The sequence below is a fragment of the Centroberyx gerrardi genome, chromosome 10, assembly GCF_048128805.1.
Source record: "Centroberyx gerrardi isolate f3 chromosome 10, fCenGer3.hap1.cur.20231027, whole genome shotgun sequence".
Classification (NCBI taxonomy): domain Eukaryota; kingdom Metazoa; phylum Chordata; class Actinopteri; order Beryciformes; family Berycidae; genus Centroberyx; species Centroberyx gerrardi.
Genome location: NC_136006.1, coordinates 1,355,611 through 1,382,889, shown reverse-complemented (window position 1 = coordinate 1,382,889; position 27,279 = coordinate 1,355,611). Strand labels below are relative to the sequence as shown.

Below are 27,279 nucleotides of genomic sequence, written 5' to 3'. Positions count from 1 at the left end.
TATTTCCGCATACTACCGCATACAACTATACAACCGCATACTACCACATAATACCGCATACTACTGCATACTACGGCATACTACTGCATACTACGGCATACTACTGCATACTACGGCATACTACTGCATAACAATAATAATAATAATAATAATAATAAACTTTATTTCTAAAGCACTTTTCAAAAACAGGAGTTTACAAAGTGCTGAACAGAAAGAAATACAATCAAATACATTAAAACACACAATAAAATAACAATAACAATAAAATACAATAAAGCACATAATAAAATAACAATAACAATATTAAAGCTGCAAGCAGCGATGATCGGGCCCTCGCACCTTTGCGCACTTCGGGGTGTGCCGCAGCCGGCTCTGAATTTTCAGTATAAAACATGTCATTTCCTTTTGCCAGTAGGTGGCGCTATGACTATGATTCAAAATTGGCCTGTAGATGTCTTCAGGCCGGGACTCTCATCAAACATGTGAAGTTTGGGGCAGATTTGACCATGTACAGTCGAGTTACAAACCACTTCCTGTGTTGCCAGTAGGTGGCGCTATGACTATAACTGAATATTGGCATGTAGATGTGTTGAGGCTGGGAGTCTTATCAAACATGTGAAGTTTGGGGCAGATTTGACCATGTACAGCTGAGTTACAAACCACATCCTGTGTTGCCAGTAGGTGGCGCTATGACTATAACTGAATATTGGCTTGTAGATGTCTTCAGGCCGGGACTCTCATCAAACATGTGAAATTTGGTGCAGATTGGACAATGTACACTCAAGTTAACACAACTTCCTGTTTCATGGCGAAACATCGAAATTCGCCACGCCGCCAGGGCAACGCCGTTCGATGAAAACTCCCAATCTTCACAATGAAGCATCATCAAGGTCTTAAGGCTTTTCTGACCACATTTGAGGTGGATCTGGTCAATCCGCTAGGAGGAGTACATCATAGTATAAAACATGTCATTTCCTGTTTCCAGTAGGTGGCGCTATGACTATAACTGAATATTGGCATGTCGATGTCTTGAGGCCATGACACTTATCAAACATGTGAAGTTTGGGGCAGATGTGACCATGTACAGTGGAGTTACAAACCACTTCCTGTTTCATGGCGAAACATGGAAATTCGACGCCTCGCCACGCCCACGCCTTTATACCAACTTTTCATCGTCAAGGTCTGTTATATCTGCTGAGCAAGTTTGAGGAGGATCCGATGAACCTCCTAGGAGGAGTTCGTTAAAGTATGACCCCTGTAAATGGCCAAAAATGCACAAAAATGCCACAATAAATTAAAAATGGCTGACTTCCTGTTGGGTTTAGGTCATGGGACCTATGACGTTTTTTTTAAGTCTGGACATGATACATGTGCCTGCCAAATTTCGTACATGTAAGTGAAACGTACCGCGAGGGGTATTTAGTTTAAATTTTGTAGGGGGCGCTATTGAGCCATTTTTTCACACCCATGCGCAAAACCCATAAAATATATAATTTTTCACCACTTCCAACGCGTGTGCAAAGTTTGGTGAGTTTTGGAGCACCTTTAGCCCCTCAAAAATGTGATTCATTCGGCAGAAAAATAATAATTCCTTGCATTTCAATAGGGCCTCGCGGTGCTCGGGCCCTAAAAATACAATAAAACACAATAAAACACAGGTTAAAAAGAAGGAAAAGCTCAACCAATAGAGGTGAGTTTCTAACGCAAAAACTGATTTTTAAAAATGATTTGAATTCTGCCTTTATGGAAACCATTGTAGTCAATGGGACATAGAACATCTTTAAACATCAGTTATTCGCTTAAGGAGCATTCGCTCCTTGTTCAAATACATTCTCAACCGTGATTTAAAAACATCCACCGATTCAGCCATTCTGACATTGTATGGTAAACTGTTCCATAGTTTGGGGGCTAAAGCAGCAAAAACTCGGTCTTCCTTTGATTTGAGCTTAGTTGGAGGGACAGCTAAAAGACCTCGGTCTGACAAGCGAAGACTCCTTGAGGTATGGTAGGGTTTTAGAAGTTCAACAATATATATTGGAGCTCTGCCATGCAAGGCCTTGTGATTAAGAGAATTTTAAAATCAATTCGAAAACGTACTGGGAGCCAGTGTAAAGAGGTTAAGATGGGTAATATGAGCAGAACGTCTAGTCTTAGTTAGGAGTCTGGCAGCAGAATTTTGGACAAGCTGTAGTCGATTTAAAGATGACTGAGTCAAGCAAGTAAAAAGTGCATTACAGTAATCTAAACGGGATGTGACAAAGACATGAATGGCCTTCTATGTATCTTGAAATGACAGGATGGGGCTGATCTTGGCAATATTCCTGAACTGAAAAAAGCATGATTGGACCAGTTTTGTGATATGATGATTAAAGTACAAACTGGAATCAAAATAAAATCGTAAATTCTTAGACACTGGCCTTACAAGGCTAGATAAGGAGCCCAGGGATTGTTGAACTGCTTACGCAGTAGGGTCAGAACCAATTATTACAATTTCTGTCTTATCAGCATTCAACTGGAGAGTTTTGGGCCATCCACGCCTTGATGTCAAGAAGACAATTGTGTAAGATAGACAGTCTGCATCATGCATTTTGTTGTGTGATATAGATATATAAGATATTTCAAGGTTTTAATAATCTTGATCTTATTACTTCTTTCTCCAAATGCTTCTTTTTCTTTTGTTTTTTCTTTTCCTCTTAAGCTATATCTGGCTGGTCATAACTGCTAGCAGTTAATAGTGTTTTATCTGCTTTTCTCTACATGATGTTGTTTCCAAAGAATGCTATCTCCCTTACATGTTCCTTACTTAAGTTATAGGCCAGTGGTTCCTTACCAACCTGGTAACATCATCAAAAGAATCTAGACTCATAAAACTTTGTCCACCACTCCTCCCAGTGTGGAAAAATAAGAAAGAGACAGTTTGAAAGCCACTGAGAATGAACAGAAGAGGGAGACAAAGACTGTGTAATAAAGACCATGATCACATCTATTTTTGTCTGCTTTTACAGTTGTATTTAACTGTGGCAAACATTATTATAATCTCAAATCTAAGGGACAAAAACATTACATCCTATCATTTTATAAAGATATTGTGTATTGTAATCCATATTTAATTTCTGATATATATACATACAAGTTATTGTTAATTCATATATTTTATATATGATTAATTTTCAATATTATGCCATAGGTTTCTATTTTAATTGAATAATTCATTCCTTTCTGTCCAAAAGATCAATATGGGGCATATAGTCCCCATTCACACTGTTTTGTATAACACAAAAGCACTCCTTATCTGTTTATCTCCAGCTGGCCGATCATCTTTGTTGGCAACAAGATGGGGAAAAAAAACACAGAAGTGGTGTTTTTGGGGAAAATCGGTGACAAAAATGTTGAGAATTCACTGGATAGCACACTGGATAGAATTGGATAGCCCTGTTTGGCCTGATGATCCTATAGAGACAACACATTTCCCTTTCTGAAAGAAAAGAAAAGAAACGACTAACTCTTAATGTTTGGAAGTTGTATTCTAGTTGTAATATTGACAATGAAATACAGAGGGAGGCATAATTGTCTAACAGACAATGTGATTTAAATCACATACAGAACATACAATAAAAGAACAGTAGTATGTTTTCAATATGGTCATGCTTTTGGCCTTTTGAATTCACTGACTAAAAAACGAACCAAAACAGAGAAAAAAACATTTCTCTCTTCATTAAAAACAAGTCTGATTTCAGTCACTCCACAGCCTCTCTACAGTATGTTGGCCTCACAGGAGTCAGGCTGCAGTATCTGAAGTGTAACAATCAGTTTAATAGATTTTCTAAACCAGGGATAGAAAAAGGCATAGATCACAGGATTTAGACAGGAGTTGCAATAGTACAGAGAGACCAAAAACGCTGCAGATGGAGTAGTGAACGAGGTGTCCTCACCTGCAAGAGAGAGACAGTAATATGGACAGAAACATATTAGAAACACAGCTATGACAATACCAAGAGTCCTGGCTGCTTTCATCTCAGATTTCTTAGCAGTTACAGTCACTGAACGCTGGAGTGTGACAGCCACAATGTGGGATCGCATGGCACGAGCCTGAGACACAGCCACCACAAATACTCTCATATACAGAACTATGATGACAGTAATGGGAACAATAAAGTTCATAACAAGGTCAACAGCTCCTGTGATGTAGGTAACAACAACCACACACTCTCCAACACAGGAATTATACCTGCCTGGTTCTCTCAGGTTATCATTTAGAATTAGACCGCTACAAAAAGCAGAGCAGACCCAACACAGACAAACACAGATTTTAACTCTTCCCTGAGTGATTTTGGTGGGGTAACACAGAGGGTCACAAATAGCCACATAGCGGTCAATTGATATGAGCACCATGTTTCCTACTGAGGCAGAGGTAATGATTAAGAACCCAAAGTAATACAGAGCACACATTAAGTCACCCAGAAACCAGCAGGCCTCTATGAAGAGGATTTTAGTCGGCATCAGCAGGAGGCCCACAAGGAGGTCTGAGACAGCCAGGGAGAGGAGGCAGAGGTTGGTGGGGGTGTGGAGCTGCCTGGAGAGAAACAGGAGAATTATATTCATTAACATTAACAACAACTTTTTTATTGTCATCAAAGCTTATGTTGTGACAGTAGCTCTGTTGTGGTCCATGAGTCATTTGTACGTCTGCATTATATTGATTAAATCTTTGGCCACCTGTAGTGGGAGATGGAGATGATGACCAGCAGGTTGAGAGACACAGTGAGCAGAGTGATGGAGTATGGCAGAATGTAAATGAGCATGGCCTCAGAGTGAGGACGTGTTGGCTTCCTGCAGGAAGTGTTGAGGAGCTGTGGAAAGCAGAGTTCACCTCCTTCCAGGGTCTCCATCATCAGAGAGAGAGGAGGAGAGGAGAAGCTGCTGAGGTCTGGCAGCTTTCTGACCAAAGCTCTCTATCATACAGCTGATTTATCCCCTCTCGCCCCCTCCTTTCCTTCCTCTTGCTCTCTCTCTCTCCTTCCCTCTCTCGCTTTCTGCAATCATCCTCTTCATCTCTATCTTCACTGTCATCTTCCCTCTCTCTCTTCTTCCTCGCCTCTCCCTCCCTCGTCCCTTCCCAATCTCATGTGCAATAACAGTAATTTCACCATTGTTGACTGTTTTGGTAGCTTAATGCTACCAGCTACCTGTTTTGGTAGCTGGTAGCATTTTGCACAAGTTGTAGTTTTTTAATACTGCAGTTAGGTAGGCCAGAAAGTAAGACATTACAATAATCGAGTCTTGATAAAACAAAAGCGTGTATTAAGGTTTCAGCATCCGCCGTGTTTAGCAGGGAGCGAATTTTCGAGATATTGCAAAGATGGAAAAATGCTATCTTAGTGATTTCCTTGTTCCAATGTGAGCATCGAATGAGAGAGCTGAGTCGAACGTAACGCCAAGGTTTTTAACTGTGGGACTCTGGGTAATTAAGCAATCCCCAAAATTTAGAGTAAGGTCTGCAACAAGAGGTAGTTGGGTTTTTGGGCCAACAACTAGCATCTCAGTTTTGTTGGCGTTTAGTCGCAAGAAGTTTTGTGACATCCAATTTGTGACAGCGATTAGGCATAATTCTAGGTTTGAAAGTTGTAAACGGTCATCAGGTCTAATTGGTATGTAAATTTGAGTATCGTCCGCGTAACAGTGAAATTTAATACCATAACTGCGGAAAATTTCACCAAGAGGTAGCATGTAAATAGAGAAAAGCAAAGGTCCGAGCACGGAGCCCTGCGGTACGCCAAAGTTAACTTTAGAGTAGTCAGATATAGTTATTTTATGTGAGACACAGTGCGTTCTATCAGATAGGTAGGAATTTAGCCAGGAAAGCGCAGAGTCGCGGATGCCAACGTAGCTCGCTAGGCGGTTTAAGAGAATATTATGATCGACTGTATCAAAAGCCGCACTCAAATCAAGTAAAATAAGAACAGAAGAAGAATCGGAATCTGAGGCGAGGAGTAGGTCGTTTACCACTTTTGTGAGAGCAGTCTCAGTGCTATGGAGAGACCTAAAACCAGATTGAAAGGGTTCGAAGAGACTATTACACGAGAGGTAGTCAGTTAGTTGGGTAGAAACTATTCTTTCCAAGACTTTAGAGAGGAAGGGGAGATTGGAGATTGGTCTAAAGTTATTAAGATCAACAGGATCAAGGTTGGATTTTTTGAGCAGAGGCTTAATTACGGCTGATTTGAAGGACGAGGGCACAATGCCAGAGGAGAGAGAGGTGTTAATGATTTTGAGTAGGGAGGGGCCTAATATTGGGAGAAGTTCCTTAACCAATTTGGCAGGAAGAGGGTCAGATAAGCTGGTTGTGGATTTAGAGGAAAGTATTAATTTAGAGAAGGTGTCTAAGGAGACAGTCTCAAATTGCGAGAGTACGGCGGTGGTCTCTATTGCGTCAAATGCACGAATAGGAGAGGGATCAACGCCCTCGGTGGGTAAAGAATTGCTAATTTCATCTCTAACACAGTCAATTTTGTGATTGAAGAAATTAAGAAAGTCATTTGCAGTAAATTGAGAGCTCGCTACAGGGGAGGGTTTGCAAGTAAGTTTTGCTACCGTGTCAAATAGAAACTTCGGGTTATTTTTATTAGTTTTTTAAGATCTGAGTAGTAGGAGGCCCTAGCGGCGGAGAGCGTACGCTTGTAAATCATTAGGCTATCGCTCCAAGCTAGCCGAAAGACCTCGAGTTTGGATAAGCGCCATTTGCGTTCTAGCTTTCTACACGCCTGTTTTTGTGCACAAGTTTCATCAGTAAACCAGGGCGACGGTTTCTTTAGACGGCGGGTCTTTATGAGTAGGGGCGCAACAGAGTCAAGCGAGTCAGTTAGAATAGAGTTAAAGTTATCCGTGAACTCGTCGAGGGAACCAATTCGTTCAGGGAGAGAGGCAAGAGTTTTAGGTAGGAGATCAGCGAGTTTTGTAGTTGTCGAAGTATCAATACGGCGGATGCTGTAGGTATCAATTGGATTGGAATGCCGACAGGGCAGAGCAATTTGAAATTTAATGAGATAATGATCTGATAATGCCGGTGGATACGGCAAAACTTCTAAGTCTGACATGTTAATACCACGAGCGAGGACCAGATCAAGAGTGTTGCCGCTAGAGTGGGTCTGTTCGTGAACCAACTGAGTAAAGCCAAAAGTGTCAATTAGGGACGAAAAAGCTTTGCTAAGTGGATTAGTTTTACAATTTAGATGAATATTGAAATCATCGATAATTAGGATGTTATCCGTACGAATTACAAGGTCAGAGAGGAAATTGGAAAATTCTTCTAAAAAAGATGAATAGGGCCCAGGAGGGCGATAAAGGATAATTAGGTAGAAAGGCAGAATACCAGAGTGGTTAAGGCCCATGCTAACTGGAGTGGACGGGCGCATAGTGAGCATCTCACAAGATGAGAGTTTATTACTTAGATCTGGTGAAAGGTTCAGACTCGAATTGAAGATTAGGCCAACGCCCCCACCTTTCTTAGATGTCCGAGCGACATGCGAGTTGGTGAAGTTAGAGGGGGAAGCTTCAATTAATGGAAGAGCATCATTTGGCTTTAGCCAGGTTTCACATAATCCCATTATGTCAATACTATGTTCTTTAATTAAGTCATTGACCAACAGGGTTTTGTTAGCGAGTGATCTGATATTGATGAATCCGAGTCGTATGCGCTTTGTGATGCTAGTAGGTTTGGGACGCTCAGCATTGCGAATAGGTTTAATCTTAATTACGTTACTACTTTTTGTTCCGGGCGGCGGGCGAGGACGACGGGAGGAGAGACGGGGAAGGGATACGGTGCTGATTTGCGAGTACACAATACAGTTCGTTGTAGAGTCAATGCTGCTGCCAGAAGGGTCGATATGAATATTGAAATCATTGAGAATGTTAAAAAGGTGGACAAAATCCCTTTTTAGTAGTTCGGACTGCCGTTCGCATACTCGGCATACAACCGCATAATCACATAATACCGCATACTACTGCATACTACCGCACAATACCGCATACTACCGCATACTACCGCATACTACCACATACTACCGCATACAACTATACAACCGCATAATCACATAATACTGCATACTACTGCATACTACCGCACAATACCGCATACTACCGCATACTACCACATAATACCACATATTACCGCAGTCTACCCCATACTACTGCATACTACCGCATAATACTGCATATTACCGCATACTAGGAATGTACCCGAATCCGAATACGTTATTCGGGAAAGCACAAATAATGCGATGGAAACAGATATTTCTTCTACCCAAAGTTGCTCGTTATTATTCAGAAAAAAAAAAAGCCTGATTGACATGTCTGTGCGTCAGCCATTATGTTTCTTCAAATCGATTCATATCATTGTGGATGGCCACAAGATAAAAATGCCCATTCTGTTTGCAACATAGGACTTTGATTTCACTAACCAGTCGTTTAATTTACTACACATTATTGAAAAGTGATCGCTATTCTGTAGTGGCCCACCGAGTCAGGTGCAGCCGGGAGCTAGCGACACAAAAGCCTGGTGTGGCAGCTGGATTACCCCCGCAACCTATACATCAAAATGAAGCTTAGAACCTGTAGTTTTTAACTGTATGTGTTAATTTCCTCCATTTAAAAAAAAAACCCAGTCGAAAGTTGTTTCTTAAAAGAAATCTCTCCTGTTATTGCTGTAGTGTGAATGGTTGTGAACTAAGGGCAGCACATAAAAACAGACAGACCTGCGTTACTTTAATATGTCAAAAGAGTGGATGGATATTGCCCAGTTTTTTACAGGTATTGTCACACCCATGGGCTGATAATATGGACTGATAATACTTTTGTTCCAGATCAGAGGGAAATTTCCACTTCTTAGAACTAGGTTGAACATTTTAACTATAGCAACCTGGAGTTGAGGACTGCTGTTTTTCAACCATTGCTTTAATATTATCAATTCCACTGGTCTTTCTATTTTTAAGAGTTCAGTTTTTGTTTTAGCGCATGAATAGTGATGGGATATTAAAGAATACACTGATAATCTTTTATGGTGTCTCTCCTGGTGTGTGTCTCTCTAGTGTGGGTAAGAGGGTGAGGGACAAAATGTATAATTTCAAAATGTTCAGGGAACATGTCCCCTGTGTCCCCCCGGTATTTTGCTGCAGTGGTTTGAGTCCTGGGTGCTGCAGAATAAATGTGCATGCATCATGCATTTTGTTGTGTGATATAGATATATAAGATATTTCAAGGTTTTAATAATCTTGATCTTATTACTTCTTTCTCCAATTGCTTCTTTTTCTTTTGTTTTTCCTTTTCCTCTTAAGCTATATCTGGCCGGTCATAACTGCTAGCAGTTAATAGTGTTTTATCTGCTTTTCTCTACATGATGTTGTTTCCAAAGAATGCTATCTCCCTTACATGTTCCTTACTTAAGTTATAGGCCAGTGGTTCCTTACCAACCTGGTAACATCATCAAAAGAATCTAGACTCATAAAACTTTGTCCACCACTCCTCCCAGTGTGGAAAAATAAGAAAGAGACAGTTTGAAAGCCACTGAGAATGAACAGAAGAGGGAGACAAAGACTGTGTAATAAAGACCATGATCACATCTATTTTTGTCTGCTTTTACAGTTGTATTTAACTGTGGCAAACATTATAATCTCAAATCTAAGGGACAAAAACATTACATCCTATCATTTTATAAAGATATTGTGTATTGTAATCCATATTTAATTTCTGATATATATACATACAAGTTATTGTTAATTCATATATTTTATATATGATTAATTTTCAATATTATGCCATAGGTTTCTATTTTAATTGAATAATTCATTCCTTTCTGTCCAAAAGATCAATATGGGGCATATAGTCCCCATTCACACTGTTTTGTATAACACAAAAGCACTCCTTATCTGTTTATCTCCAGCTGGCTGATCATCTTTGTTGGCAACAAGATGGGGAAAAAAACACAGAAGTGGTGTTTTTGGGGAAAATCGGTGACAAAAATGTTGAGAATTCACTGGATAGCACACTGGATAGAATTGGATAGCCCTGTTCGGCCTGATGATCCTATAGAGACAACACATTTCCCTTTCTGAAAGAAAAGAAAAGAAACGACTAACTCTTAATGTTTGGAAGTTGTATTCTAGTTGTAATATTGACAATGAAATACAGAGGGAGGCATAATTGTCTAACAGACAATGTGATTTAAATCACATACAGAACATACAATAAAAGAACAGTAGTATGTTTTCAATATGGTCATGCTTTTGGCCTTTTGAATTCACTGATTAAAAAACGAACCAAAACAGAGAAAAAAACATTTCTCTCTTCATTAAAAACAAGTCTGATTTCAGTCACTCCACAGCCTCTCTACAGTATGTTGGCCTCACAGGAGTCAGGCTGCAGTATCTGAAGTGTAACAATCAGTTTAATAGATTTTCTAAACCAGGGATAGAAAAAGGCATAGATCACAGGATTTAGACAGGAGTTGCAAAAGTACAGAGAGATCACAAAGGCTGCAGATGGAGTAGTGATCGAGGTGTCCTCACCTGCAAGAGAGAGACAGTAATATGGACAGAAACATATTAGAAACACAGCTATGACAATACCAAGAGTCCTGGCTGCTTTCATCTCAGATTTCTTAGCAGTTACAGTTACTGAACGCTGGAGTGTGACAGCCACAATGTGGGATCGCATGGCACGAGCCTGAGACACAGCCACCACAAATACTCTCATATACAGAACTATGATGACAGTAATGGGAACAATAAAGTTCATAACAAGGTCAACAGCTCCTGTGATGTAGTTAAGGACAACTACACACTCTCCAACACAGGAATTATACCTGCCTGGTTCTCTCAGGTTATCATTTAGAATCAGACCGCTACAAAAAACAGAGCAGACCCAACACAGACAAACACAGATTTTAACTCTTCCCTGAGTGATTTTGGTGGGGTAACACAGAGGGTCACAAATAGCCACATAGCGGTCAACTGATATGAGCACCATGTTTCCTACTGAGGCAGAGGTAATGATAAAGAACCCAAAGTAATACAGAGCACACATTAAGTCACCCAGAAACCAGCAGGCCTCTATGAAGAGGATTTCAGTCGGGATCAGCAGGAGGCCCACAAGGAGGTCTGAGACAGCCAGGGAGAGGAGGCAGAGGTTGGTGGGGGTGTGGAGCTGCCTGGAGAGAAACAGGAGAATTATATTCATTAACATTAACAGCAACTTTTTTTATTGTCATCAAAGCTTATGTTGTGACAGTAGCTCTGTTGTGGTCCATGAGTCATTTGTACGTCTGCATTATATTGATTAAATCTTTGGCCACCTGTAGTGGGAGATGGAGATGATGACTAGCAGGTTGAGAGACACAGTGAGCAGAGTGATGGAGTATGGCAGAATGTAAATGAGCATGGCCTCAGAGTGAGGACGTGTCGGCTTCCTGCAGGAAGTGTTGAGGAGCTGTGGAAAGCAGAGTTCACCTCCTTCCAGGGTCTCCATCATCAGAGAGAGAGGAGGAGAGGAGAAGCTGCTGAGGTCTGGCAGCTTTCTGACCAAAGCTCTCTATCTTACAGCTGATTTATCCCCTCTCGCCCCCTCCTTTCCTTCCTCTTGCTCTCTCTCTCCTTCCCTCTCTCGCTTTCTGCAATCATCCTCTTCATCTCTATCTTCACTGTCATCTTCCCTCTCTCTCTTCTTCCTCGCCTCTCCCTCCCTCGTCCCTTCCCAATCTCATGTGCAATAACAGTAATTTCACCATTGTTGACTGTTTTGGTAGCTTAATTCATGGTGGTAAAGTAGTTATCTCTGTTACCTTTTACACTGATATGCCAGGGGCTGTTTGTGTGGAAGGAGAAAGAAGAGAACAATATCAAGGAATGGCCGGCTGCATGCAGCACTGGCCTGTCCAATGCAAGGTGGGAAACTCACTTCTTAAGATTTAGATAGTCACTGGCTGACAAATCCCCAAACAACCCACTCCTTTATCAGAATATTTACATTTGTAGAATAGAAGAGGACATACTAATGATGGACAGTTATCTGCCAAAGTGGCAGGTTAAGTAACATAACTTACCAGGCTATTTTTTCTATTGGCTCTTGATGGGTGGCAATTTCCATTCCTTTGCTTATCCAGTTTTGCATTTGGCATCTTCTGTTAGTGTATAATCTGTATGTTTTTATAGACAGGCCACATGTACTTCCATGGGTGATGGATCGTTAACCTAAACCTATCACTAACCCTAACCCTAAACATTTAATTAACTCAAAATAACTCGAATAACCAGACAACAATATAATAATGTTCCAGTTTGATTTTATCTTACTTATCTTACTTACATCTACAAAACTGTTAAAGTTGTGAAGGACTGTTTTCAGGTTTGGGATGTGTGAGGCTGGTAGAGAGCATGTTTTGCATGTGTGGGGCCTGTCTGCAGTCCTCAGCGTCTCAATGATGTTTTCAGTCTGCAGGGTATCATGGTGACGGGGGAAAACTACCCTTCAACCAGAGGATCTGGTTCAAGCCCCTGTGTCGGGTAAGCATCTGCCCTGCTGAAGTGTCCTTGAGCAAGAAACTGAATCCTTACCAGCTCCTGGGGTGTTGCTCTGTAGCTGACTCTGACCTCTGACATCCCTGTAGATGGAGGCAGGAGAAAAGAGTATATATATATAGCAATAAAGTACCTTTTCATTATTGATTAGGGGTCTAAGCACGCTAGGTGCTGGAACGGTCTTGTTTTGTTAGTATCCTTCCTCTTTTTCTACCTTAAAACAATCTGTACCTCAGAGACTGTAAGTCCTAGAGCTGTCAAATTTGGTGGATATGTTTCAAATCTCCTACTTAAGCTAGAAAATTTACACAGATTGCAACTTTATGGTTTGGCCAGTAACTCCTGAATTATAAGGCCTAAAATCATTTTGCACATACTGGTTCCATTTCCACTAGTTCATTTCTACCTTCACTCTCCACTGCTTCTGGGGGTTGTGGATGTTATGATGGATGATGTTTGTGCGGTAAGGGGTCGTCGAGAGAAGACATCTGGAAACTGGCCCACCATCTCGTTGAGCTCCTGTCACTGGAGAGCTAATATCCAGTTTAGGCATAACCACCCTGCTAATTCTAATTTTTTTCAAAATTTGGTCCACTGGTAGAAGGGCAGCCCTAATGGCCACTGAACAAGTATAGTGCTGATGTGGTTTTGCAATAATCGGCTAAAATGCTTAAAAGTAGCAAGAATTTGAACAAGCATATCTCATGTCCAATTCCAGGTGCATCTCCTGATGTGAAACAAGGTAATGGGGCATGGAAGAAATTATTAACTTTTGTTGAAAATCCAACATGTGGAACTGGCATATGTTGACAATTGTATAGTGTCGGCGGAGGTACAGTATGCGCTCTACTGAGCGCCATCTAGTTTTTGTTTCTTTTATAGCAAATCAGGACTTCCATTACTTTTCATCATAGCTTTGTTGTTCATAGAGGGATCAGATGGGAGATAGAGCCCAGGCAAGGCAGGGAATTATGACTGGCTGATTTCCTGCCACCTTGAGGCACTTTCAGCTGCCTCCCTTACTAGTTTGGTGGCCCTCTGCCTACTAGCCCCTGTCATTCCCAGGATGCTATAGGCCCTGCAGAGGGACTGCCCAGCTAACCCTCTGCACCAAACTTCAATGGGCTCAGCAGACTTCCCCAGCATGTTCATAGCCAGGGCGAATAGGATCACTGAAACCGTGCATCCAGTGATGATCCCTTTTTCAAGCCTGTGCCACTCTGATGTTGTAGAGCCACTCTAAGACTGAAGCTTTTGTAGTAGTCCCGTTTGAGGTCTCTGAACTTGCCTGGGACGTGGTGCCGATCCAGAGCAACTTCAACCAGCTTTTGGGGCCAGGAGCCGTAGGCATTTGCAACCACAGCACGACCAGGTCTCTCCTGTTCTCCCGGGCTTCCCTGATCAGTTGGGTGACCACACCTGTGTACTCCAGGCACCCTGGCACCTTTGCTATCCCTCCTTTCTGGACCAAGGTGTTGATATAGTTGAGATAGTCCATCAGGCGCCTGGCAACAATGCTGAAGAATATCTTTCCTTCAACACTGAGCAGAGAGATGGTCCTGAACTGATCGATGTTCTTGGACTTCTCCTCCTTTGGAATCCACTCTCCTTCTGCCCACCTCCATTGATAAGCGACCCGGCCCCTCCTCCAGATCATCTTCAGGATTCCCCAGAGCTGGTGGAGTAGCCTCGGGCAATGCTTGTACACCTAGTATGGTACTCCACTTGGACTTGGGGCTGAGCTGGCTCTCACCTTTTTGACCATCTCCTGGACCTCCTTCCAGCTGGGCTCCTTCTCATCAAAGTCCAGGGTTGGCACTGGTGGATTCATTAAGGCCTTACAGTGCCCCAGGTCTTGCTCCCTGGTTGCATAGCTTTAGGTGCTGCTGAGGTAGCTCTCAATTTCAGCTTTGGAGCAGTTGAGGTGACCACTGCACTTCTGCCCTAGCAGCTGTTTCATAAAACCGAAGCAATTTACTTTCTCCATCTTTGATGTCACCCTCCTCAAGGTCATCAACTTCTTGCGGAGGATGCTGCGTAGCTCTGCGAGAGATCATCTCTCCTCACTCAATTTCTTATATTGACACCACCGGCTCTTCATTTTCTGCCTGAGCTGATGGATCTTTGCCGCTCTGTTGTTCATTCTGTAGGGGGCCTTCACTGCTCTCTTCTTCTCCAAGCCAAACCTCTCTGCTGCTAGGCTGAGCACCTGTGCGCCACACTATCATTGATCATTTTGATTCCACGAGAGCAGGTTGACGTGTGTGCTACAACAACAGAAGAGAAATAGTGTGAGAAGACAATCTTTGCCACTTACCATGTGTAAGAGAGTTGCCAGAGTTGCCTCTTGGGGAGGCTGATTCTCCACAGATTAGGCTGAGTTTGTTGCACTGGACTGACGTATTACTCTGTCGAGGGGTTCACACATCATAGGTGCTTGGGCTTCTGTGCAAACAAGAGCGGTGGAAGCAGATGCCCACTGTTTGCCGTGCTTCGCCAGTATTCAGTTCCTTGCCAGCCACTTCCTAGTATTTATTGAGAGCATTCTAGCTGTGTTAATGAAGTCATACCTGGCGTACTACTCTGATGAGGGCTTAACACGACACAGGAATGGAGGCTTCAGCTGAACCAGGAGTGGGGGAGGCAGTGGTACACTGATTGCCATGTTCAGGGCCCTTTTTGCCCCCTGTTCTTCTCCCTAGGGAGGGACAACTCTCCCCTCGGGACAGATGCCATGGCCCATCCATGGCCATGTGAGCTGCTGTATGCTTTTCCCCCTTCGCCCTCCTTCCAACCTTTCTGCAGAGTGTGTGACTGGAGGAAGTGAGGCTTATCCTGGTGGCTCCATATTGGCCTCACATGACATGGTTCTCCGACATCCAGCTGATGTTGGACAGGATCCCATTGGAGCTCCCAGCACATTAGGACTTGCTAGTGCTAGAAGATGCATGGGTCGTCGTTGTAGACCATCTCTCCCATCCTGGGATTTCGAGCTAGTCCTATGAGCCCTGGAAAGGGCCCTGTTCAAGCTCCTGGAGTCAGTAGACCATAAGTGGCTGTCCTTCAAGACTGCCTTTTTGCTGGCGGCTTCCACCAAGAGAGTGGAGGAGCTTCAGCCTCTCTCAGTGCATGAGAACATGTGCAGGTTCCCACCAAAGGGGGCAGGTGGTCCTGCGGCCAAATCCAGCATTTCTCCCAAAGGTCCTTTCTGACTTTCATTTGAATCAGGTGGTTGAACTTCAGTCTCTCTACTCCACACAGATGGAGGATGGGAGCACACGCACTCGTTGGTATGCCCCGTTCGGCTGCTCAAGGTGTATATGCGCCGGACACAGGCCCATAGGAGAACAGACCAGTTATTTGTCTGTTTTAAGCTGGAACTCTTGGGTCAACCACTATTTTATTATAAATTATCCATGTCACCTGACCCCCTGGGTCAGTTTCCCCGTACATATGGAATATGTACTCAGAGAACCAAGAGGTACCATGAGAGGAAAGTATCCATTGTCATAGTTGTGTTTAGTCTTGTTTATTTATATATTTTTTTTTATAAACTACTGGGGCTAGACCTAGGATGCCCCCCAGGTGCCTCCCTTTGGAGGTGTACCGGGCATAGACGTTCGGTGGCAGTTTCAACAGTTTCAAATGAAACGGGCCCCAACGGGCAGAGGGGCCCCCAAATGCCCACGAGAATTTTTGAAAAATGTTAATAAACAGTAAGAATTTATAATTATTTAAATGATAAAAAAAGCCATGCATTCGCCATTCGTGGGTACATAGCGGTACATAGGTGCATCCAGTGCATGATAGACCCTCAACCCTGCCGCAAACTTGTCGGTCGGTCGGTGTTAACGATGATCTCGTGAGACAGGGACCAGTTCAGATTACAGATGTACAGTTTCCACATGAAATTATGCGTCTGGCACACCTCACCGTTTTACCAAGGAAAGATATTTTCGCAATATGAAAAATGGAGAGAAAATGCACACATTGTGGTTCTCGATCATCTGATTCAGTCTTCTGTTTCTGCTGCACTTTATTATAACGAGACTCAAACCTACAAAAACAGAGACACCAGAATTGTAACTAAAGGTGAGCAAGTTATAGGCTACTTTTTAATTTTGAATGGCCTCTGCCTCACTTAGTTTTGTTACAGAAAATGTCATCCTAAATTATTCCAAACTAAACTGAAAGCTTCATTCTGTCTCCCTCCTCTCCTCTTGCTATTTCAAAAAATCACTCACCTGAGCCTGGTCTGTCAGTGTTTTTAAAGGACGGCTCCATGCTCGTCATTCAATTATTGTTTTCCTGTTCCTTCTACCGTCCCATATTGATATAATAATATGGTTATATATTTTGCTGTTTTAATTTGAATACATAAATTGCAACATCAACATTTTTTTTTCTAAAAGCTATGGAAACACGCAGTTGACGTTTAATGTCTGGTTTTTTTTTAAGGTTTGTAGAGTAATGGCTCGCAACTCTTGTTGAATGCTCCCAACAAATCTGCGATGAGGCCAGGGTCCAAGATGTCCCAGGCGGGGACCCAGCTGCGCTCCTCCGGACCGTACCCCTCCCAATTGACAAGGTACTGGAGACCCCGGCCTCTGCGTCGGACCTCCAGCAGCCGACGAACCATGTAGGCAGCCAAACCATCGATGATGCGGGGTGGTGGATCTGGAGCAGGAACCAGGGGACTCCAAAGAACCGGCTTGACACGGGACACGTGGAAGGTGGGGGGAATGCGCATCGTCCTGGGGAGCTGGAGAAGAACAGCTGAGCAGTTGATAACCTTCAGGATCGGGAACCGGCCGATGAACCGGGGCGCCAACTTGCGGGACTCCACCTTCACTGGGAGGTCGCGTGTGGAGAGCCAAACCTTCTGGCCAGGGCAATACTGCGGAGCCAGGTTTCGGTGACGGTTGGCCTGACGGCAGTAGCAGGCAGGGGAGCAGAGCGGAGCGGACCTTCACCCATGTCCGGCGACAGCATCGGACAAACTCCTGGGCTGAAGGAACCCCGATCTCCTTCTCCTGCTCGGGAAACAGGGGCAGCTGGTACCAATACGCTGCCTGGAAAGGAGAGAGACTAGACTACTAAAGTCCAAGGCGATGTGGGACCAGAGATGGTGCGGAACAGGCAGGGGCATCAACAGGCCAGCCGGAGGCTGTCGGGATGTCTTGTTCTGGGCACGGGTCGGACAGGTGGAGACAAACAACCGGACATCCTCTTCCACAGCTGGCCACCAGAAGCGCTGATGGAGCAGGGCGAGCATGCGGCAGACCCCCGGATGACAGGCCAGGTTGGAGGCGGGGGCCCACTGGAGCACCTGGAGCACCCGGACAAAGACAGGATCGGGGACGAACAGGCACCCGAGGGAACATTCCCGGGATCCGGATAGTGCTGGAGTGCCTCCTGGATGGCCGTCTTGACCTCCCACAAGAGGACCCCCACGACGCAGGCAGCAGGAAGGATGGCACCTGGATCTCCGGAGTCAGGGTCCACGGCGAACTGGCGGGAGAGCGCATCTGGTTTGACGTTCTTAGACCCTGGGCGATAGGAGAGAGAGAAAGAGAAGCGGGTGAAGAATAGAGCCCACCTGGCGAAATTCAGCCGCTTGGCACCTCTGATGTATTCCAGGTTTTTGTGGTCTGTCAAAAACTTGGAACGGTTGGGCAGCTCCCTCCAGCCAGTGTCGCCACTCCTCCAAGGCCATCTTCACCGCCAACAACTCCCGGTTCCCAATATCGTAGTTGCATTTGGCAGGCGATAGCTTACGGGAGAAGAAGGCACACGGATGGAGCTTCTGGTCCTTGGATAAGCGCTGCGACAGAACTGCTCCAACACCGACATCGGAGGTGTCGACCTCCACCACGAACGGCAGGGACGGGTCCGGAGCCACCAGGATGGGAGCGGATGAGAACTGGCATTTGAGCTCTTGGAAAGCTTGTTTGGCGTCAGCAGACCAGGAAAATGCCACAGCCTTAGAGGTGAGGGCCATCAAGGGTGCTACCTGGGAGCTGTAGTTTCAAATGAAGTGGCGGTAAAAATTGGCGAAGCCCAGAGAACGCTGGAGCTGCTTGCGGGTCTCGGGCTGAGGCCACTCCATCACCGCCTTCACCTTGGCCGGATGGAACCCTAACCCTGGAGACAACAAAACTCAGAAAGGAGACAGTGGAGATGTGAAACTCACATTTCTCGGCCTTTATGAAGAGCTGGTTCTCCAACAGCCACTGGAGGACCTGCCAGACATGGTGGACGTGTTCTCTGGAGTCCCGGGAGAAGATGAGGATGTCATCCAGGTACGAACCGGTTCAGCATGTCACGGAGCCCGAAGGCATCACCAGGTACTCATAGTGTCCGCTGGGGGTGTTAAAAGCCGTCTTCCACTCATCTCCCTCCCAGATGCGAACGAGGTGGTATGCGTTCCGGAGGTCGAGTTTGGTGAAGATCGTGGTCCCCTGCAATGGCCCGAAAGCGGAGTCGATGAGTGGAAGCGGTGATGTCGAGCCCACGGAAATCGATGCAGGGTCGGAGGGACTTGTCCTTCTTTTCCACAAAGAAGAAGCCGGCCCCGGCAGGAGACGAGGAGGGGCGGATGATGCCAGCAGCGAGGGATTCCCCGATTTCTCCATCGCCTTGGTCTCAGGACCGGACAGGGAGTACAGCCGCGGAGGCAAAGTGCTGGGCAACATGGCACAGTCATACGGGCGATGACGCTGTAGCGACATGGCTCGGCGCTTGTTGAAGACCTCCTTCAGGTCCAGGTATTCAGGAGAAACCAGAGACAGGTCGGGAAACTCCTCCGGCTGCGGAGGAACGGAGTCGGGGACGGCTAGAGTAGACAAGAGACAGGAAGAGTGGCAAGCTGGACTCCAACTGACGATGGAGCCGGACAGCCAATCGACGACCAGGTTGTGTTTCTGGAGCCAGGGCGGACCCAAAACCATGGGAACCAGCGGGGACTTAAGGACAGCGATATTTTCTCCAGGTGATTTCCGGAGACGTGTAGACCCACAGGGACAGTGGTGAGTGAAACGGTGCTGAGCACCCTCCCGTCTAATGCACTAGCAGCTCGGGGACACCGAAGAGGAAGCGTAGGGAGCTCCAGACGGCTGGCAAAGGAGGTCTATAAAACTGCCGTAAGCTCCGGAGTCGACCAGTGCATGGACAGGAGTGGAACAACCATTGAATTGCAGGAAAGCTGGCAACAGATTAGAGGAGAAAGTGGCGGAGACTTGGCCCAGAAATAGCCCCTCACCTACTGCTGGGCCTCGCCTTTTAATGGACAGGTGGCGATGACAGTGGTTCTGGAGCTGTCTCCGTCGATCAACCGCTGACAGTCTGGTGTGACCGAGTTGCATGGGTTCTGCTGCTGGAGCCTATGGTTCCACCGCGGGCGGCTGGAGCGGGAAACGCCCAGGAGAACGTCGGGAAGGAGCGGGCTGGAACCGAGGAGCATTGATCCCCGCAGGCAGAGGTCTCTCTCTTTCTCTGCGTCGAGCGTCCAACCGGATCGCGGCGTCGAGGCTGTCGCACAGGTCCCGGGAGACCAGCTCGTCCTTAAGGCGATCCGCCAAACCATGCGGGAATATCTCCCGGAGGGACTCCTCACACCAGCCACTCTCCGTAGCCAAGGTCAGGAACTCGATGGCATAGTCCGAGGCAGAACGGGGCCCCTGGGGCAGGCTGAGGAGACGGTGGCCGGCCTCCCTGCCCATCAACGGATGGTCGAAAACTTTCCTCATCTCCTCTGTGAACCGGGAGTAGTTGGAGCATGTCTCGGTCTCGAACACCAGGGAGCACTGGGAGAGGAAGGGGCCACAGGACCCGGGATCTCCCTGGTAACGTTCGGGAGAAGGTAGATGGGGCTCCCGGCTGGGATGCAGCGTGGCTCGAGCTGAGGGTTCGGCTGTGCGACCGACTCACCGGTGGAGGGATGCTGTTCAGATGGCGAGTGTAACTGGCGGGCCACTTGCTGGAGGGCGGCAGCTATCTCCTGGAGAGAAGAGTTTACCTCCAATAGTTGTCGTTCGTGCCGGCCCGGTAGTTCCTTGAAGCTGGATGGCCTGCTGGAGGCACTGGGATTCTGCTGGGTCCATGATGGCTCAGTTGTTATGTGACGTTCGGATGACCGGAGTGAAAGGTAGGGCTCAAATGCAGATCACACGTAGGCAGGCAGGTAGGCGAACAAAAGGGTTTATTGCCACATAGGCAAAAAGGCAGACAGGCAAAAAACAGAATAACAGCAGTTAAGCACACAGCTAAACTACACATGAAAAACTACTTGACAGTAGCAGCACAGGCTGTACAGGCTAAGGCAAAACAACAACTGAGCACAGAGACAGGGTAGAGCACAGACTAAATACATGAGGGTAAATTACTAACAAGAGACAGCTGGGGAAACCGGACAATTGACACAGGAAGTTGACAGGGAGAAATCGCACATGGGGAGACAAAAACAAAACATGTCAAGGAGTAACTGGAGCAGGCGTGACATTGGGAGCCACGTATAGCTTCTGTAAACTCGCATACTGCTTTTGTCTTACAGTATTTTATTGTTTACTAAAATCAGAAGTCACTAATGGGCCAACTTCCATGAGCCTAAATCAAATGAAACCCTGAAATCCTGTTGTAGAATTTCATAAATTCACTGTCATCCATCTGCAGAAGAATCTTTTTAACAATTTGTTGATATTAAAGCTACACTAAGCGATTTTGACCACTAGAGGGTGACAGAAACCGCAACACATTTGTAAACACACACAGCAACGGGGGCGACGGCAGCCCTTAAGGACAAACTGTGCATAAAGGCTAATGGCTAAAATAAATGTACCTACGGAGAAATATCGTCGGTTACCAGTCTCGCTTTGCCAGATTTTTCTCCCGCTGAAGGTTACATGTCCCACAGTGACAAGTGAAGAGGCAGGTAGCAAGTTTACTAGTTGAAAACGTTTACTCGCTCGCTTCATCTATTCGCCATTACTCGGGCCAACTTTGACAACATGCTTTAGGAAAGAGGTGAAAACAACAACACAGCTGCTGCTGTGTGGCTGTTTGTTTATATCATTACGTCTCACGGAAATCTCCATGTAGCACGTAGTTAGTTTCAGGATTGGTTACAGGGTCTGAAATCGCTTATTGCAGGTTTAAATAATGTTTTGGAGGTACAAGATACAAGGTTTCAGCTGACAGTAGAAATATTCACTCTTGGACTGGCCTCAACTTGCGCCCCAAAGTATCTTGACCCAAGGTGCAGCTGCAGTGCTAGCTGCAAACCAGACGGAAAACAAACTTTTTCATCCATCTAATTCCAAAATATACCAACCATTTTCACTATTTTAATTGACAAAAATGTGTTTTTTATTCCATTTTTTTCTGTTCTAAAGAACCCCCATGCAATGCCGATGTGACTGCTAGAGTCTAACTTCCCAGGTACAGCCAAAATTTACCAGCATTTGGCAGGTGTTAATTTCACAACCTACCTGGAAACCCTGTACATCTTCCTGTGGCTGTGAGGTGTCTGGTGACAGATAGGCTGGTTTCAATTAAGGGCTCAGATGTTGTGTCAACTTAATCCTTTACGACCTACGCTATTTTCAACAAGAGGAAGATTAAGGGTGTTTTGTTCTCCTCTCTCGTTAATAAGATTGATGGCCTGCCCGCTACGATGTACTCGCTCATAATCTGTGGAGGATTAACAATTTTTCCTTTGGATTGAAAAATACATTTCAGAAATGGGAATGGTTCCAAAATTGCCAAAAATACTTATTTTGGTTTTCTATTTTTAGACAATCATGATTACAAGAGAGCAAAACAGGATTTCATTCAATTTAATATTTCATTAATTTAGGACCCACAATTGAGAAATTTTGTCTCAATCTGGGACCCAGAAGAGTTAGGCCTTGGCATTATCTAGGAAAACAGGCTGTAATTTATAGCTTGACCTATGCTGCAACAATTGCATGTTTGTTCTTGCTTGAATGACAGGAGGTTGAAACAAACCACTGGAATGTTAGATCATCGCGAAACGCAAATCCCTTCTAAGTGAAGATTATTTTCTTTGGGGATAATGGGATAATGACACTTTATTTGCAGAGTGGTGGTGTCATCTACCTTAGTCACTCCTAACTACTGACAGGCAAATTCAGGTCAGTCAGTCAGGGGAGAGACACTCAACTCCTCTATACCAGGATATCAGAAAATTATAGGTCTTGCAACTACAGTTAAAGCTCCTAGTTTGTCAAAGTGAGTTTGGGCTGGCACTTCACAAACCAATCCCTCAGTTGTCAGATTATTGTCAAGTATCCAGGCAAAGTGTGCCCAAAAAAGTTGGCGGGTTTTGTCCCATCTTAGACCTCTGGCATTTGAATACATGCATAAACATGTTGCCTTTCAAAATGCTGCACACAAGGCATATCCTGGAGTCAATAGAGCAAGGTGAGTTTTTCACCTTTATCGATCTCAAAGACGTATATTTTCACATCCCCATTTGTCAGGAACAGAGGCAATTTGTCCTGTTTGACTTTCAGGAGCAGGCAAGCAGTTGGAACAGGTTCACTTCCAGTGACACCTGGGTTGGATTTCAGCAGCAGTGGAGGTGGTTCCGTTGGGTCTTCTCAGGCCTCAGCACCTGCAGAGGTGGCCTAATGCATTCAACCTCCATCCACAGAAGGACAGGCATGTGAAAGTCTGGATAGTGCGGGTATGTCAGATGCCCACATCATAATGTACAGATGAGTAAGACCAAGTAATGCCAGGGCACCCTCCACACGTGCCACTTACAAACATTGATGGAAATTGTTCTTATCATGGTGCCACTATAAGGGGTTGGATCCTGTCAGTTGCCCTGTGGCTTTGGTGCTCCACTTCCTCCAGTCTTTACTAGATTCAGGGAGGGTAGCTAGCACCCTGAGGGTTTACACCTCTGCTACCTCTGTCTTCCATGAGATAGTGGAGGGTCTTTCTGTGGGGAGACACCCCATAGTGTCTTAGTCAAGAGGGTGAGTGAGCTACATGTACTATTTGTGAGTGATGGGTGCTTTAGGTGGAAAGCTGAGAAGGCGGGGGTATCCCTGTGGCCAAGCCCCTTCTTCTTAACCCTCACTGAAATAGAAGCGTTCAGCCCTGATCCAGCTTACCAAGGGGGAATGGATCTCCATGCATTGTGTCCAGTGTAGCCCTGTGCCAAAATGAAAATTTCATAGTATGATTATCTTGGCCAAAATTATCTCGGTATATGATATTATCTCAGAAATTATTATTTTTACTTTTGTTTTAATATTTATGGGTTTTTTTCAGGTTTACAAGGCAAATGGTATGTTAGCATATCACATATTAAAAAAACACAAGTACATCTCTATACAGCACATAGAAATTCACAGATTCAACAAAAAGAGTAGAGATTAAGAGATTTTAAATAAATAAAGAATACAAATAATAATACATAAATAGCCTACATAAACGGGGAGGAAAATATATAGGTAAATAAAAGAAAAGGGGAGATAGAAAAAAAAGTGGGGGTAATAAGTAAGTTATGATAAAAAAACAGCTTGTGGTATAAGTATACAAAGGTCAGATAGATGGGGTCATGGTCAATATTAGATCAAGAGGGGAGAGATAGGGGTTTACACAGAAAACGTTATTAACTTAGTCGGGAGGTGGAGGGATAATTTGAATGCTATCTACAGGTATATGTTCTGAAAAGGGCTGCCACATTTTATCAAACTTGATTTTATCCAGCTGCATGAAATCCAGCACGTCCCCAACCCAGCGAGAATGAGTGGGAACGTAGGGAACCTTCCAATTCATAAGAATTAACCGTCTTGCCAGCAGAGTTAAAAATGCCACAAAATCCAAAAAATATTTGGGCCGAGGTGACTCGGCTGGCAAGACTCCAAACATAGCAACAATCAGGGAGGGTTCAATGGGGACAGAGGCGACTTTGGACAGAGTGTCAAACACAGAGGGACACAACCAAACCATATGATATTGATCAGCAGGGCCCTGCCAACATCTATCACACGTAGGATCAATGTCAGGAAAAATCTTTGCCAGCCTGCACCTAGACCAATGCACCCTATGGACCACCTTACACTGCAACACCCCATGTCTGGCACATATGGAGGAGCGGTGAACTCAGTATAGGATAGCCTCCCAGGTCTATCTCGAAAATGATTAAGATGCCATGACTATGTTTATGTGTTTACCATGGTCACTTCATTATTGATAGTATTCTGTTCCATCACCACACGGCCATTTTGGTAGGAAAATAACAGGTGATTGTAATAAATGAACAGGTGATTATAATCAAATGACAGCCACAGCCAATGAGCTGTGTGTATGGTAAAGCACCATATTGGTAGGAAATGTATGTGACATCATGGGAATACTATGAATAAGGAGCCGAAGTTGACATCATTTCCCTATGTCAGTATACTTCACATAAACAATCTAAAAAGAATATTGCTTTGATTTTGAAATATGTTGCAGTAAGCATCAACACATCCAGCTTGCCTTATTTTCACAAAAATCCATTCAGTATTATTTGCATGAATGACAATATTAGTTACCAAACTACATGACCCGGCTTTTATCCAGTCACACTAGTTGGAATGTTCCATCTCAAAAAAGTCTTCAGTTCCTATCATGAGCCTGAACTCAGACTTTAAAGGGTAACTTCAGTATTTTTCAACCTGGACCCTATTTTCCCATCTTTTTGTGTCTAAGTGACTAAAGGGATCAACAATTTTTGAAATTGGTCCAGTATTGAGCGAGATCGCTTCAGCCGGCAGCCGCGAAACGAGCTGCGATGTAATCCGACGGGGCAAATCGCACCGTCAGTGTACGTCCACTAAAAGTTCTTGTTTTACTGACAGGCTCAGATTGTTATTATAAGTGTCTGACAACATTATGGAAAGGACCCTACAGAGAAATGAAACGTTTTTCTTTACCTTTCGCTTGATCCGGTCTGTGTGTAACCAAGTCTCGCTCAAGTCTCGCGAGAGTTGAGTTGTTGCAGGAAGTTACACACAGACCGGATCAAGCGAAAGGTAAAGAAAAACAGACAGACACTTATAATAACAATCTGAGCCTGTCAGTAAAACAAGAACTTTTAGTGGACGTACACTGACGGTGAGATTTGCCCCGTCGGATTACATCGCAGCTCGTTTCGCGGCTGCCGGCTGAAGCGATCTCGCTCAATACTGGACCAACTTCAAAAACTGTTGTCCCCTTTAGTCACTTAGACACAAACAGATGGGAAAATAGGGTCCAGGTTGAAAAACACTGAAGTTACCCTTTAACGAGGTCCCAAACTGCCTCTGAAGAGGTGAAAACCTGCCATGAGCGACAGCGTCCGCTCCCTGCTCATGTAGACCATCCTCGCTATCAACAGCTGGTACATTCTACAATGTAGATCTCCACCGTTACAAACTTTTTTCTGTGAGTTTCTACACCTACAATAACATATAATAATAACAATATTGCATAACGTGCAAATCGTCTAAAAGTTTATGTGCCGATAGGTGATTCTTAACACCATTCGTTGCTTAGTTTAGTTGCAGAAGAAAGATTACTTTGCAGTCAATGGAAAATCGCGTTAGCCACTTAGCCGCTAGTCAACCACAGGAAGGTTTCAGCCTACACTCCCGCTTTAGCTCCCTGTGATGCTGTTCACTTCCCAACAAGTGGTAGAGGATTAGAGGGCTCCTTCTTCTGGGGAAAATAAAATATAATGATGACAGAAGAGTGAGACCTGGAGCTGTACTGGGTGTTTGAGTTTATTATTCTGCCTTCCAACAAGTTGCCGGTTATCGCGGTGGTCAGTAAAAAACTCAGAAAAGGAAATAATTGATAAACAAATTAATAAATTTAACAAAAACTTACAGGAGTTCTTTTTTAGTTCTTTTTTCTTTTTTGAGGGTGAGAGAAATGTGATGTCAGCAAACATTAAAGGGGTAAAGAACTTACATTTATGGGTGTAATATTTAGCCATAACCAGTTTTTATTCCCCATAAAAGAAAACAGGAATCGCATCTGGAAACCATCCACTCACACAATCCCAAATGGCGTATAGTAAACTCAAAAGTATTAAAAAAATGCTCTGCGGTCTCAATTTCAGTGTTACAAAAGATGCAGTTGTTGAAGTCAACAATGAATTAGTCTGTTCTCAGGCTGTATTGTATTGTATTGCAGATATTATGTAAGGTTTATTTGGACAAATACAAACTAGGCTATTATTAACATTCAGCTAAAATGCTGAAATGTCCTTAATTTCTCATTACATAAACATGAATTAGCCTATCCATTAAAAATAACATACATTTAAAAAAGTAAGTAATTTTAGTAAAGTTAGTATCATGGGTTTTTAAGGGATTTATTCACGGGTTGGTTCGTGGAGACACTAGAAATTAAGGGATTTTTTTATGCCTTTTCTGCATGATTTACAGGTTATTAATTAGTTATTAATGGTAAGTTCCTGTCTCCCTGAATTTTACATTAAAATAGAAAGTAAGGAGTCAAACATTAAGGGGTGTTTAAGGAGGTTTTGATGGGGTCTCCTCCATTAATAACTCCCTTAACTCATTTTAAGGGCATTTTACATGAATTAATGGGTGAATTAATGTAAATGTAGGGTTATTTTAAGGTATTACTGGTTTGTAGAGTAATGAGTAGTTTTTGAATAAAATACCTTTTTTTCTGTTCTGTACCA

At 44.2% G+C, this 27,279-nt stretch overlaps 2 pseudogenes; both read right to left on the bottom strand.

Annotated features, from left to right (window-relative positions):
- Positions 1-3,753: 3,753 nt before the first annotated feature.
- Positions 3,754-4,959, bottom strand: LOC139930761 (trace amine-associated receptor 13c-like; annotated as a pseudogene).
- A 5,401-nt stretch (positions 4,960-10,360) lies between these two features.
- Positions 10,361-14,397, bottom strand: LOC139922610 (trace amine-associated receptor 13c-like; annotated as a pseudogene).
- Positions 14,398-27,279: the final 12,882 nt, after the last annotated feature.